Raw genomic sequence first — 16580 nt, forward strand, 5'->3', positions numbered from 1 at the left:
ACTGTAACAAAATGTAGCTTTCTTCCTAGAAAATAAAGACCATACTACAAGTGTTTGTTGCCAGAATTCTTAATTTCCAATTTCAAGAAAATTAGAAATCTTTTAATAATTTAGGCATCCTGATTGGCCTGAATTCCCCTGTTCTTCAAATATCTTGGACAAAATTGAAAGAAAATTCCTCCACTGGGGGAACACCTGGTTCAATCCCATGGGAAAGGCAATATTTATTAAGTTAGTTCTCTCAATGCCCCCCCCCCCCCTTTTCTAGTTCTCGACCTTATTAGATTTCACTAGGGTTAATGCTTCTATCACTAAGATATTAGAAGGTTCTTGTGTCATAGTTGAAATACCAACCATAAAAGTTCCATTTGATAAATTAGAACATTATATGTGCCCCTAAATCCCATGGGGGACTAAGAATCAAGGATTCAGACATGGTAAACATAAAAATTGGTGCTAAATTTCCTTGCAAACTTATCTATTGGAAAAATGATTGGTGGAAGAAGCCACCACCTAAAACATATTTATCAAGGAAGTGAAAATGAAGTTTGGACAATCTCTTCTTATTAAGGAATGGGTCACAAATTTGGAATTTTCCAGTTGCAATGATTCCGCTTCTACAAAGAAATCTTACTTAGGTACCCATCAATGGAAAAGAAACAAAATTCTTTTGACATCATCCTCGGTAAAGATCACTTCCAAAATTTGTAGCATCTCCCCCCTCTCAAGCTAAAAGTTGGAAGATTGACAATGATTTCTTTGACTAATTCCCGGTATCACCACTTTCCATACTACTAGTCTCATTATGGGTTTTTATTTACCTGATCATTTCTCTCAGTTGCCTTGACTTTGGCTCACTTTATGGACACAACCCTTGCTTTCCCTTGTAGTTTCATGTTCACCTCATCTTCTCTCTCTATTTCCTTAGTTTCCTTTGGCCCTTTGCATCAAGATGGATCTCCACAAACTCCAGTGGTGAAGATGGCCATGTCTCTCTTGGAAGATGAAATAATGAGAATTCACTCCTCCTGTCAAGTTGCTAGCATTCTTCCAACTAATCTTAAATTTTGTTTGAGCATAAGGATGGAGGTGTTGATCCAACATGGGAAACTCAAGAGACACCTACAAGGCAAGGTTGACATTATTTGCAGTATGCTCTTCAAACTTTGCACATATCATCATCAGAGTTATTCATGCAACTAATCCTTTGGAAACTCAAGTTCTCCTCCCACTAATGTAGAACACAGGGTCCTTCCTGATCTCAATACTTCGGTCCCTAATGGATTTTCTACGAAACCTGATTTCATTGACAACTCTCCTCCTATAGTTCCATAGTATATTATTATTTCTATTTTTTGGTGCTAGGCATTTTTCTCATGTTTTATTCCACCAAGATTATTGTAGTTTTCTTCAATCTACTTGTTATTGATAAGCTAGATAAGAATTTGGAGCCTACCACTTGGGTATGGCCTATTCTATGAATAGGTTATAAATTTTGTAATTATGTAACATCCTTCTTGGTGCATTTTTACTAATTCAATATAAATCTCTAAGTTCTTGTAAGAAAAAAAAAATTAATTTGAAAAATATCTCAATCTATATTATAGTCATATATATATATATATATATATATATATATATATATATATATACTGAAAATAAATTTTAATATATATGGTTTTTAGAATTTTGTGGTTAGAATTGGTAGAGTGTGTGCTTAGAATTTCCATAATGATCATTGTTAAGTGTGTACGTTTAGGATCCATCATCAAGACAAAAAGCCCAGGGTAAAGAATGAAAAGAGAACCATATATATAGATACAATTCAATGGATGAGAAGAGAATATAAACTCATAAACCCCAGGAGGAAAAGAACTAGAAACAAAAATATTTAACAAAATCACAATTATAATATGAGAGTTAAATTACCCACGATGGGGGTGAATCCCAAGAGAAGAAGGAAAATTGGGGGCCATGCCCACCACCCTTGAAATGAGAGGAGAATTAATGTGGCGGGTCGCATGGCTGCCCCCTCGCATGCATAAGCATGTGGTATTTAATCCCTTTTAGGGTTATGTATAGTGATAAAATGGAGAAGATGGAGAGGGTGTGAGTTGGTCTAGGAATTCATAGTAGCGAGGGGTTGTTTCCCTTCCCCATGAGAGATTTTGATAAGGATATTCACATAGGAGTTGAAAAAAATATCTTTGGTTTTGGTTAAAAGTAAAAGATTTGATGATAATCTTTGTTCGGGGCACTAAAGGTACCAGTCTGTGGGTTGCTCGATGGACTGACCTATGGAAATTGCTAGAGACGAGGGCAGAGGATCTAAATAGAGGGGGATGGGGAGTGTGGCTTAACATGGTCAAGTTCATGCTTTTGGATACAGATGTGCCAACCTGATGCGTAACACTTCTCCTGATATGGAATAGAATGGTACCTCTCCATATTTCCTTGGTAATTATTAAGCCTCAAGATAATTCTCTGAATTTTATATGGTACATCCTTAGAAATATTTTTAATTGCTCAAAGATTCAGTGCGATTTATGTGTTGGGTTAAAGAGCCTTTGGAGGCTTAGCTACAAGGTAGTGTATGAGATGTTTGTAACAGTCGATGCTCCTAGTGGTGGTACCCCGAGCAACCGGCAGTTAAACTGGGCTTGGGACCCTACTTGTCCTAAACTTTCTTCTATTGCCATGAGTTTGTTGTTTATTGGTGTTTTTTGTTTGCATCTTTCTAATGTTGACGCTACCCACAAGTCGTGGTTGGAAGCCATTTATCTAGTGGCTTATTGTATCTAGGGCAAGTTTCTTATTTTCGTGGCATTGCTAGCATAACATTCTAAATTGGCCTTCTTTTAGATGGTTTATAATAATTTCCTTAAACATTACCGAGTCTAGAAATTGCAACCCTTTTTCTCGGTTTTGTGTCCTATGAGTTTTATCTTAAGATCTCATTGTTATTGGTAGAAGATGGAGTGTCAGAGAATGCATAGTAGACGTGGGGGAGGGCGGACCCCAAATCTATATAAAGCTAAAGAACATGCTGAGGAGGTTGTTGATAACTACCATGCACAATTCCTTATAATAGCCATAATTAAATCCATAATTTGGAGTCTAGAGCTATTCAAGAAAGACATGTCTTCTTAGATTCTAAGATCCTGGAAGACATAGCCACTTGGATTCATGACTTGGGGCACACCTAGGGATGAGGGAAGAACTATTATGGAGCATTGACCTTATATTGGAAGATGAAGACTTTGCTAGGAATAATATTGATGGTTAAATAGGTTGAGAGATATGACATATTTGCTAGCTTGGAAGATGTCAAATGATACCATCACAATCAGAATTATTGTCTAGATAAGATTGATGAGAGGATTGCTCACATAGAGCTCCCTTTTCAGTGCAAACCAAATTCCCATGCTCTTCTAGGATTGAATGAGAGAGACATAGTCCCAGTCACTTCTTCAAATACTTGAGTCTCCATGCTTATATTCAGTTTTTGTTTTTACAACACAATCATAGATAGCCTTGTTATGCTTGTAATGTCGAAACTTCTTGAATTTTGAACTCATTAATCTATAGGTTAGTGGTAAAAAATATTTGGTTTCCCATTGGGAAAATTGAGACCACCTACCCAAGGACATATATGCTAATGATGCTTGATGGATGTACATGTGTTGCTTGACTTTTGAAGGGAATACAAATTAAACTTACAAATATATGAGAGTTAAATTAATAATAAATTAATGGGTTGTAATTAATATTAATATAATATTAATAAAAATTAAACTAGGGGAGCCATATAGATTAAATGGTTGGTAATCCCTGATAGGAATCAAAACACCTACCTCATGTAACAAGTGCTACAAGGTAGCTTAGTCCCTCCCACTTAACTGGAAATTATGCTTTCATAAAAATTGTAAATTGATATATGAAATGGAAAAATTCATTGCCAACTAAGGGGCAAGGAGTTACATGAATTTTGGTGGGTAGTAACTACTAGTTTGCAAATTTACATTTTCACTCATACTTATTAAGTGCTAAAGAACACATAAATAATGGTGTGCAATAAATCATGGTAAGTATATTTATTTACTTAATTATAGTGGACATTAATTGGCGGTAAAAATTTTTTTTAGGTGATTATGAGTTATTTACAAATATTTTAACTTTGGTTGGTTTTCATATGAAGATTAACAATGAAAATTCTATCGACAAATATATAAAACTCATCGCATAAATGTTGTAGTTGCATCCAAAAATTATGGCGGAAAAATCTGAGGCAATTCTCCATATGGCGCAAAGGCTACAATAAGACCTTCAAATTATATTTTTTGCAATAATATTGAAAAAAAAAAATCAAATTTAAACATTATAAGTTTCATTATTCAATGTTAAACTAATAATGGTCAACAAACAAATCGATTGCTAGAGTCCTGACCTGGTAGGGACTAATAAGCATCAGAAAACTTACTTTATGATATATGTTAGGTTGTTAAAATGAAAAAAAAACCATAAAAACTAATTAAATTATAATTTTATTTTAATTTATTATTATTATTAATTACGTTGATAGGCATTTTCTTCCTGAAAATGGTTAGGCCAACCATTGTCTACCCTTTTTCTCTCCTCCACCCGATCAATTAAACTATTTTAACTATTGATTAGGTTGATACATAGACTCCATCACCACATATCCACATATCAGCGGTTCAATTTTTCCATTTTCTTGTTGTGGGCATCGAATGAGACTCGTTTAACATTTAGCTCGACGATTTTTGTTCATTTACTCATGGTGACGTTATCTAGGGGGATTCTTTTGAAACTCACACGAAACATGAACGCTGACTTGAAAGTTTCAAGTGAGTTAGATGATTGGAAGGGCAAAGAATGCAACCAATGGAAGGGAGTAGACTGTGATTCTCAGTCGTGTCACGTTAATAAACTGGATTTGGGCTCAATACAACTCACAGGTTCGATTCCTAATGAAATTTGTAGCCTCATGATGCTCTAGAGTTTTTAATTGCGAGAGAATAATAATATTAGTGGCATCGTTCATGATTACATCAACGAGTACTCACAATACCGCATGTTCGTTGAACAGGTTATCAAGCAACTATCATTCCCACCAACTTTCCTAGATAGCAGCCAACCCTTTTTGAAGAACAGTGTGTCTTCCTTTACTTAATGGACATCAGTTTATTTTCTTAATTTAAGAGGTTGTAGGGATGAGTCCCATGGTGTACATTCATAATAATTTGCTCTCTATGTTTGAGATTTGGAGTACGGATCCAAGAAGACTAGGGTTTTGGCCTACATGTCAACAACTAAGAAGGGCACTCTTCGCATATGCGAGGTATGGGCAAATAAACTTGAAGAGGAATTTTATTTAATTCATGAAATAGTTGATGATTTCCCTTATCTAGCCATGGTCACAAAGTTCCTTGGTGTTGTAGTTAGAACTGTGGGGTTTTTTAGAAACAGTGTAGATTTCCATTACCAAATGCTCAGAGCCAATGTGGATCTCTTGAAATTGATTCAACTGGGTCTCACATTTTCGGACGAAGGTGGAAATTTTCCCACATGTGGGACGTATGAGCACTGTGTCTGGAAATTCAATTTCAGGGAATTCAACATCTATGTTGATGTCTATGCACAAGATTCCATTGAGTTGTTGAAACAAAGTGGGATTTATTTCAAGAAGAATGAGAAGAAGGGTATCAATTCACATCGTTTCGGTGAGCTTCTCATGTTGTTGGGAATTGTGTTGAATGAAAATATGCATTGAATTGCCTTCCATAATGTATATGACTTTGGGTACCTATTGAAATTACTGACATGCTAGAACCTGCTCCCCGAGGAATCGTATTTCTGCAATATGTTGAAGGTTTATTTCCCCAAAGTGTACGATATCAAGTATTTGATAACGTTTTGTAATAATCTCCATGGTGAGTTGAGCAATCTGGTTGAAATAATGGATGTAGAGAGGATTGGACCAAGCCATCAAGCTGGTTCTAATAGCGTGCTTACTTCATGTATTTTTTGGAAGCTGCAAGATGACTTCTTCAATGGGTCTACTAACAAGTACGTTGGTGTGTTATATGGACTAGGTGTTGATAATAGTGATTCTTAGGCCTTGATTGGCTCTTATTATGTACTCTTGCAAATTCCGGCATTATAATATTATATGCTTTGAGATTGATTTTCCTCGTATATTGGAGTTGCTTAAGATTTCTATAGATGGGTTAATTGAGATTAGGGTTTAGTGTTTATAGACGAGTCAATTGGAATTAGGGTTTGTGGATTTTTTATCTGAGTTTTTGGATTTGCAGTCAGAGATTTGAACCATTCACTACAACAAAAAATGTCACTGGTGAGGGTCATGCCTGTGACGGGCCTTTAAGTTCCATCACCAATGTCGCATATGGTGACGGTCCTTAAAATAGTGTTGTTGTAAGTGCATATAGTGATGGTCCTTTAAGGTTTGTCACCAAAGCCATTTTTGGTGACACTTTTGGTGAGGGTTGTTAAAGGCCCGTCACTAATTCTCTCTTTGGTGACACTTCTAGTGATGATCTTTTATGGAACCTCGCCAATGCTCTTTTTGGTTACTTTTGGTGATGGTAAGAAAATTTTCATCATCATTGATCTTCCAATGAGTTTTTGATGACGCTATGTGCACATTCCTAAATTTTTTGTCAAAAGATAACGATTTAAGACCATTGTTGTGAAGTCTTTTTAATTATGTGTCCAAGGCCATAGTGGTTAGAGTCAATCAACTTGTTAAGAAGTAATTAGTGTGTATCATTTCCCTCAAGTAATAAGAATATAGTTTTCCTATGAGTCAACACATGATTAATCTCTATTAGGTTTATTATCTAACAAATTCCCTTTAGATAAAGTTCCACTAGTGTGTGTAGGAGCTATATTATTTAATACATAATCAAGCTCTATCAATTCTATTAAGGAGAGAGACCTAGCACTCCTCAACACTCTTGGCACACCTTAACATGCTTTCGCACACACATTCCTTGGCATCTTGCATGTCTTGGAACATATTTGTACCTAGAACATCTTGCCATGACTAGGACACCGAAGCACATGTTGGCGGGCCCTAACATAGCATAACACTCTTCTAGCATGTGTTGGCATGCCCTGTAGTCCCTAGTGTGCCCAATAACACTTTGGTATGCATTAACATACATCAAAACTTGGCACACATTGGAACTTGGAATGTATTGGAACCTATTATTAGTGTGCCTAGCATGCCCCTTTTGAAAAAGATAAAGTCTTGACTTATTAACCCTCTTGTGTGTTCGTTTCCTTTCATTTTAGCTTGGTTCTTCCTTTTGTATCCTTGACACTCATTGACACATATTGGAATACCCTAGCACCCTAGACATCCTAGCATGCCTTAGCATATGGCATGTCTTGGCATGCCTTGGCACTATTTGGCACATGTTAACACACATTGGAACTCCCTAGAACACTTTGGCACTTCTTGACATGCCCTGATATTCCCTGGAATGGCTTACTAGTGCTTAGCATACCTTTCTGCTCCCTCCTTGGCATGCTAGCTAGCAGTCATTGGCACTCCCCGACACACCCTCATATTCATTCACTTCCCTGCATTTTGACCTAGTGCTCCCTTGTGTTTCCCTAGTACTTCTTTACACTCCTCACCATCCATTAGCACTCTCTAGCACACCTTAGCACTCTTTGACATGCCCTGCAACTTCATAACTTTTGTATCACTCCCTAACACACATTTGCACTTGGCACATGTTGGAGATTGGAAATTATTAACATGTCTAACATTATTTGAGATGCCTTGGTATGCTTTGGCACGGTTTAATATTAAATTTATTTGAGATCAATTATTGGAAAGTAGATGATAATTAACAAAGGAATATATGGCACTTAGTATGCACTAACACTTGGCACTTGGCACCTAGTGTTGGTGTGCCTAACATGCCCCTACTGGAAAAGGTAAATTGATGACTTATTAACCCTCTTATGTGTTCATTTCCTTGTAGTTTAATTTGTTTCTCCTTTTTGTTTCCTTGACAGTCCCTAGCACGGATTGTCACACCCTTTCACATCTTGGCATGCCTTAGCACTTGGCACATCTTAGCATATTTGACATGCCTCCACACTATTTAGCATATTTTATCATTACCTTGCACGCCTTGGCACTCATGCCCTCACAACTAGCCTTACATTTTTTCACGACTTGGGAACCCAATCAAGTCCTTAGCTAGTGCGATTCATGTGACATTAGCCTACTTCAGCCACAAAAACTTGACCAATTGCACCTACTACAAGTAGATTGTGCCTTGTTCACCTAAGAACTACCTATAACTCATCTTAGGCCACCCGTGTCCAAGCTTAACCTATCCCATTTAAGAACTTACCAAGACAAGGATCACATCTACCCATGGCCATAAAACAACTAAGAAACATAGCTTACATAGGAAATATTTCACATGTATGTCCAATTCATATAAATAGTAGAGCATTAACTCAGAGTTTGCAAGAACCATAAGATGCATAAGACACATAAGATATAAGCCTACACAATCCGAGTGCCCCAAAACTTATACACAACAATGTACAATATGGAATTGTCTAAAATAGTTTAAAACATGATCATTCGGCCAAAGTGTGCCACATGTCATATAAAAATAGTAGCTAAAGGAAAAAAAGTGTTGTTCCCAACACAAAGTCTCCATTTATCTAAAACTACTATGTCAAGCCCCTTATTGCAACCGTAGGCTTGCCTCCTACAAATCCTATTATGAACTTCTCCTAATACACTTTGTCCTTGGCACAATTGAATTCATTGACTTTCCCTAGAACACACTCTTATTTGTTCATTTCAATGAATTTTGACCTAGTTCTCCCTTGTGATGCCTCAACACTCCCTAACACTCCTCAACATTCATTGACACTATCTGGCATGTGTTAGCATGCCTTTTCATTCCTAGGCCCTCCCTAGCTACCGTGCCCCTCACAACTACCCTTACTCAATTTGCAACTTGGGAACCCAACCAAGTCGTCACTTGACTACAAGAGCTTGACCAAGTTACAGTTACTACAACTAGACTATGTTGTTGAATTATGTAGCTTGGGAGGTACTCCACAATCCTAGTGAGATGTGTTTATGTGATCAATTTGGTCACACAAGGATTTTTGGGAAAAGAACCCAAGTGAAGGGGTTTTTGGCTGAAGATGGGGTTTAAAATTGAAAAGAAAATTAAAAAGGAAAAGTAATATTTCCTAAGGTTTAAGTGGATAAAACTCATAAGTTATAGAGGGTTCCTAAGAATCCTATATATGAAAAGCTATTTAAGGAGGTCTTAGTATGAAGGCAAGAACATCAAGTGAGAAGGAGTTAATTTTATCAAGGAGTCCAGCAGAGATGTAGTCCGAAAGTAGGTTGAGTTAGAGGGCTGAGTAAGGGTTTCTAAAGGGAGGCCATGATCATCCACCAAGAGCAATATTATCATGTGAGGGTTCACAAGAATGTCACATACCTTAATGGGTTCAAGCTAGGAAGTAGGATGGCATATTGTTGGTTCTCTTCTAGTAGATCGAGCTCAAGAGAGGCAACCAATGAGAATTTGGGCATGTGATTTTAGTGGTGTTTCTATGTGAAGGCTGCATCAAATTGTGAAATAGAATAGAGGGTTGCGAGCCTGTCTTGTGGTGGTTAATAGGCCACAAGGTCTATGATAAATACCAACACAAATGGAGGATGGACTGCACTGGAATTTAGGGCAAGAACATAAGTAGTCTCAGGTGTAATATTAAATGAGGTAATCATAGTTTGAGGGTCGTAGAGATCTAAAGTTTAGATTAAGATTTGTCAAAGAAATGCCCAGAATCTATGGATCCATATGAGCTAGTTCGAGTCTCTTATGGAGGCAAGAGTTGTTTTTACAATGGGTGGATAGGGTTTATTCTAAATAAATTAGAACATAAGTATAATGCCCTAGTTACGACAGTTTCCTAGCATGTTCAGTCCATAAGGTATGCCCTTAAGACTGTGAAAAATGTACGTAGAATAAGAGGGGTCACAACCCTTAGAGTGAGGTTTATCTTTGCAATATAAATCACAAATCTCAAAGATGGTTTGTAGAAGTATGTGTGGAGATATCAGATCCAAAGGAGGGTGGAACCTGAGTGAGTAGAAGAAATGTACCATATGAGTAATGGATTGACATGGAGAGGAGTTGATTTTGGTGTATTATCCATAGAGTTTTGGACAAAGATTTAAAGCAACCTATAGACAATTAGTCAATGGACTGTTAGTGTATGATTTGTGACCCTAGTTCAGTCATCTACAAATTGTTAGAAGGATGATAAGAGTAGTTCATATTTGTTCATAGATTGGAAAACAAAGAAATTGGTACACAAGAAAAGTGATTTTGAGATGACTCAAATCACTCTTAGGTGGCATATTTGAAGAGCCCTAAATGAGGGTAGTGTTTAGGTCCCTACATCAGTAAAATAATTGATTGTGGTTGGGAAAATTGATGGCAGTCCAAGTACAACTGGAGGGTTATTAGTTGATTGTCAAATAAGAGCCATAAGTCTTGTACTTGTGAAGGAGAACAAGAATGGTAGAAGGGTAGGTGTATTGGGCCTAAGGACGTTCATACTTTGAAGGAATAAAGTAGAAATCAAGTGGGCTAGCCAACTAGCCCTAGTTCATTGTATTGTAGATGGTTGAGTCAGTGAGAAGAACAGAAATCTCCATATCCCTATACTTGTCATCTTGGAGCAACAATATGGCAAAAGTTGGCAGACCAAAGAGCTATTCACAGACGGAGTTATGAACAACTTATCAAATAGCCTAAATGTTGCAGACCTTGAAGGAAAAAGGAGGTAGCTAGAGGGAAAATTTTGTTGAGATGAGTTCAGTAACCTAAAGGAGTTGAGTTCATTGATAGAGGAAGATTCAGGAGTTGCAAAATGGGAGGTAAAATAACCTGCCAGATGTGTTCAGGACATGTGGATTGAAATGGATGTGTGTGGTCACCATCAACAAGTAGGCCAAGTGTTGTCTTGTTCATGGTAGATTGGTTGTCAAAGGACTAACACCAATCCCTATTTGTATTCCTTATATTAGTGTGATTGTAAAGGACCATGATCCCTGGTATGAGAGCTCTATCCTGTTCTATTATAGTTTTTAATATAATGAACAAGGGTTTGAAAAAGTTAAAATTTTTCATGTGCACTACTTGATTCCTTGATGTGTGTAGATTTATTTGTGAAAAGTAGATGTGTTGTGGCACTTGAGTGTGTTTGCATCAAAGATTCTAAGACCAAAACCAGATTCTCATGTGTTGTGGAAATTCAACATATACCTTGTTCACCTAAGAACTACATGTAACTCATCTTAGGATACTCATGTCCAATCTCAACTCATCCCACTTAAAAGGTTACTGAGACAAGGCTCATCACATCCAACCATGGTCATAAAAAAACTAAGCAACACAGTTTAGATCTTGACATGCCATAACATCTGGCATGTCTTAGAATGCCTTGGCACTATGTGGCATGTGTTAACATCCCCTACATTCCATGGCATGCTTTGATACTCCCTACCACACCCTAGCACTTCCTGACACGCCTTTGTAGTTTAGCATACCTTGGAACTACCTAACATATAACCTTGTCACTCCCTCCTTAACACACCTAGAACTTGTTGACACTCCCTGTCACACACTCTTATTCATTCATTTCCATGCATTTTGACCTAGTGCTTCCTTGTGTTTCCCTGGCACTCCCTAACTCTCCCTAGCACACATTTTCACACCATGACACTTGGCACATCTTGGCATGTCACCCTAGCACTCTAGCATTCCTTGGAACTACCTAGCATACCTTGTCACTCTCTCCTTAGCACACCTAGAGCTCGCTGACACTCCTAGTCACAAACTCGTATTCATTCATTTCCATGCATTTTGACCTAGTGCTCCCTTGTGTTTCCCTAGCACTCCTTTGCACGTGTTGGTACACCCTAGCACCTAGGACATCTTACCATGTCACCTTGGCTTTACCATGCCTTAACACTGCTTAGCATACCTTGTCACTCCCTCCTTAGCACACCTGGAACCCATTGACACTTCCAATCACAAAATCTTATTTGTTCATTTCCATGCATTTTGACGTAGTGCTCCCTTGTGTTTCCTTGGCACTCCTAGCTAACACTTCCTTGTACGTGTTGACACATCTTGGAAATATGCCACCCTAGCACTCTAGCATTCCCTAGCACTTCCAAGAATGCCTTTTCACTCCTCCTTAGCACACTTGTAACTTGCTAACACTCCATGTCACACACTCTTATTCATTCATTTACATGCATTATGACCCAGTGCTCCCTTTTGTTTCCCTAGCACTCCCTAACACTCCTTGGCGTACATTGACACACCCTGGCACTTGGCACATCTTGGCATGCTTTCCTATCACTCTATCATGCCTTGGCACTACCTAACATACCTTGTCACTCCCTACTTAGCACACTTAAAACTTGCTAACACTCCCTATCACACACTCGCATTCATTCATTTCCATGCAATTGAAACTAGTCCTCCCTTGTGTTTCCCTGACACTCCCTAGCATGCATTGGTGCCACACCCTAGAACCTAGTAGATCTTGTCATGCCTTAGCACTTGGCATGTCTTGGCATGCATAACATACCTAGGAAATTTATAGCACGTGTTAGCACTTCTTGGCATTCCCTGCACACCTTGGCACTCCTTAGTTGTCATGCCCTCATAAATAGCCTTACTTTTTTTGTGACCTGGGAACCAAACCAAGTCATTGAAAAAATAGTTTTGTGCCTAGCCCAAAGTCTCCCTTTGTCTAAATTGGATTTTTCCATTCCCTTATTACAATCATAGGCTTGCCTCCTACAAGTCCTATTCTGAAATTATCCTATCACACTTCGTCCTTGGGACACCTAGAATTCACTGTCACTCCCTGGCAAACACTCTTATTCATTCGTTTCCATGCACTTTAACCTAGTTCTCCCTTGTGTTCCTTGACAATCCCAAACACTCCTCGACATGAAATGGTAGTGTCTAGCATGGGTTAGCCCGCCTTTTCATTCCTTGGCACGCCCTAACACTCCTTAGCTATCATTCCCTCATAACTACCCTTATTTTTTTTAGACTTGGGAACCCAACTAGGTCCTGCCTCGAATACAACAACTTGACCAAGTTACAGATACTACAACTAGACTATGCCTTGTTCACATGAGAATGGACTCTAACTCATCTTAGGCTACGCATGTCCAATCTTAACTCATCCCACTTAACAAGTTATCAAGTTAAGGCTCACATCCAACCGTGGCCATAAAACAACTAAGCAACATAGTTTACATCTTGACATGCCATAACACCTGGCACGTCTAACAATACCTTGGAACTATGTGACACATGTTAGCATCCACTGCGTTCCTTGGCATGCTTTGGCACTCCCTATCACACCCTATCACACCCTGACATGCCTTGGCACTTTAGCATGCCTTGGCACTGCCTATCATATAAATTTGTCACCCCCTCCTTAACACACTTGCAACTCGCTAGCACTCCCTATCACACACTCTTATCCATTCATCTCCATGCATTTTGAACTATTTCTCCCTTATGTTTCCGTGGAACACCCTAACACTCCCTGGCATGCATTGGCACACCCTGACACTTGGCACATCTTGGCATGTCGCCCTGGAACTCTAGCATTCCTTGGTACTACCTAGCATAACTTTTCACTCCCTCCTTAGTACACCTAGAAATTTTTGACACTCCATGTCACACACTCCTATTCATTCATTTCCATGCATTTGAAACTAGTTCTCCCTTGTGTTTCCCCGATACTCCATAACACTCAATGGCATGCATTGGAACACCCTATAACCTGGAACATCTGGCATGTTTTCCTAAACTCTAGCATGCCTTAACACTACCTATCATACCTTGTCACTCCCTCTTTAGCACACCTGGAACTCACTGACACTTCCTATCACAAAATCTTAATCGTTCATTTGCATGCATTATTTTCACCTAGTTATCCCTTGTGTTTCCCTAGCATGCCTTGTCACTCCCTCCTTAGCACGCCTAACACTCGTTGACACTCTTTGGTACACCCTCATATTCATTCACTTCCATGAATTTTTAACTAGTGCTCCCTTGTGTTTCCCTAGTACTCCCTAACATGCCCTGGTATGCATTGTCACCCTCTAGCACACCTTAGCACTCTTTGACATGCCCTACCACTCTAGAGCATCCATAACAATCCCTAGCACACATTGGAACTTAGAAATCCTTAACATGCCTAGAATGCATTAAGATGCCTTGGTATTCTTTTTCATGTGTTGGCATGGTTCGACATGGCTTAAGATTAAATTTATTTGAGATCAATTATTGGAAAGTAGGAGAGAAGTGACAAAGGAAGATTTGGCACTTAGAATGCACTAACATTTGGCACTTATAATGCACTAACACTTGGCACTTGGCATGTATTGGCACCTAATGTTGGTGTGCCTAGCATGCCCCTACTGGATAAGGTAAATTGATGAATTAATAACCCTCTTATATGTTTATTTCCTTGTAGTTTAACTTTTTTCTCCCTTTTGTTGCCTTGACAATTGCTGACACACATTGTCACACCCTTGCACATTTTGGCATGCCTTAGCACTTGGCACATATTAGCATGTTTGACATGCCTTAACACTATCTAGCATATGTTAGCATGCCTTAACATCCTGTATCACACCTTAGCACTGATTCCCTCACAACTAGCCTTACATTTTTCGCAATATGGGAACACAATCAAGTCCCTAACTACTACAATTCATGTGACATTGGCCTACTTTAGCCACAAAAACTTGACCAATTGGGCCTACTATAACTAGACCATGCCTTGTTCACTTAAGAACTACCTATAACTCATATTAGGCCACTCATGCCCGAGCTCAAATTGTCCCACTTAAGAAGTTACCAAGACAAGGATCACATATGGCCATGGCCATAAAATAACTAAGCAACACAACTTACAATTAGGGAATATTTCACATGTATGTCTAGTTCATATAAGTATTAGAGAAATGACTGAGAGTTTGCAAGAACCACAAGATTCTAGGAGTCAAGCAAGCTCACAAAAAGATAAGAAGTCCCTCAAGAAAGATAAGAATGATAATAAATTATCACCAATGTATTATGGTTCGTACAAGGTGTTGCAAAATATTGGTACTATGGCATACAAATTGGAGATTCCTGCAGCTTCCCGAGTGCACCTAGTTTTCCATGTTTCATGTTTAAATAAGGTTATTGGTGACAAGCTCCCAGTTCAAACAATATTGCTAGAACTTGACGAGGAAGGAAAAATCATATTGGAACCTAGAGCGGTCACATAAACAAGAACTCGACAGCTACGAAATCGATGAATTTCGGAGTATCTCATTATGTGGAAGAACTTACCAGCTGAAGATTCCACATAGGAGGATGAGAATTTTATACAGAAGCATCAAGAACTACTCAATCGTTGAGTACAACACTTTTTTGAAGGAGAGGGGCATGTTAGGTCCCTATAATACTAGTGATTCCCCCTTATTGTTATTATTGTCATTGTAGCCCTTATTGTTATTGTTGTGCCCTTATATTATTATTGTTACATCGGCTTTGATTATATTGTGATCCCTTAGACTGTTATATATAGAAAGGAGGATTTTTCATTTGTATCATCCAAGAGTTGTTCATTTGTGTAATGTAAAGGAGATTTCCCCCTCGAAGAGGCTGATTCTGAAGTCGTTGATCTATATTTTCTATCTTTTTGTGAGTTGGTTTCTTAACAGACAAGGCTCACGTCCAACTGTGGTCGTAAAACAACTAAGCAACATAGTTTACATCTTGACATGACTTAGAATCCCTTGACACTATGTGGCACGTGTTAGCATCCCCTACATTACTTGGCATGCTTTGGCACTCCCTAGCACACCCTAGCACTCCCCGACACGTCTATCACTCTAACATTCCATGGAACTACCTAACATATAACCTTGTCACTCCCTCCTTAGCACACTGGAACTCGTTGACACTCCCTATCACACACTCTTATTCATTCATTTCCATGAACCTAGTGCTCCCTTGTATTTCATTGGAACTCCCTAACACTCCCTGACATGCATTGGTACACCTTGGCACCTGTCACATCTTGGCACAATGCCTTGGCACTCTATTATTCCTTAGCACTACCTAACATACCTTGTCACTCCCTCCTTAGCACACCTAGAACTCGTTGACACTGTCCATCAAACACTCTTATTCATTAAGTTCCATGCATTTGAAACTAGTTGTTATCCTTGGTGTTTCCATGGCATACGTTGGCACACCCTGGCACCAAGCACATCATGGCATGCCTTAACACTTAGCATGTCTTGGTATGCCCAACATGCCTTGTAACTATTTAGCATGTACTATCACTTCACGACATTCCCTGGCACACCTTGGCACTCCCTACTTTTCATGCCCTCATAGATAGCCTTACTTTTTTTGCAACTTGGGAAC

General features: G+C 38.6%; 1 pseudogene; it reads left to right on the plus strand.

The window, feature by feature from the left end:
• Positions 1-5323: 5323 nt before the first annotated feature.
• LOC149179010 (putative CCR4-associated factor 1 homolog 7 pseudogene) lies at positions 5324-6139 on the plus strand (annotated as a pseudogene).
• The last annotated feature ends 10441 nt before the right edge of the window (positions 6140-16580 follow it).

This window comes from Pinus tabuliformis, chromosome 4_1 (assembly GCF_031772625.1).
Source record: "Pinus tabuliformis cultivar Carrire ecotype Pingquan chromosome 4_1, CPIR1, whole genome shotgun sequence".
Lineage (NCBI taxonomy): Eukaryota > Viridiplantae > Streptophyta > Pinopsida > Pinales > Pinaceae > Pinus > Pinus tabuliformis.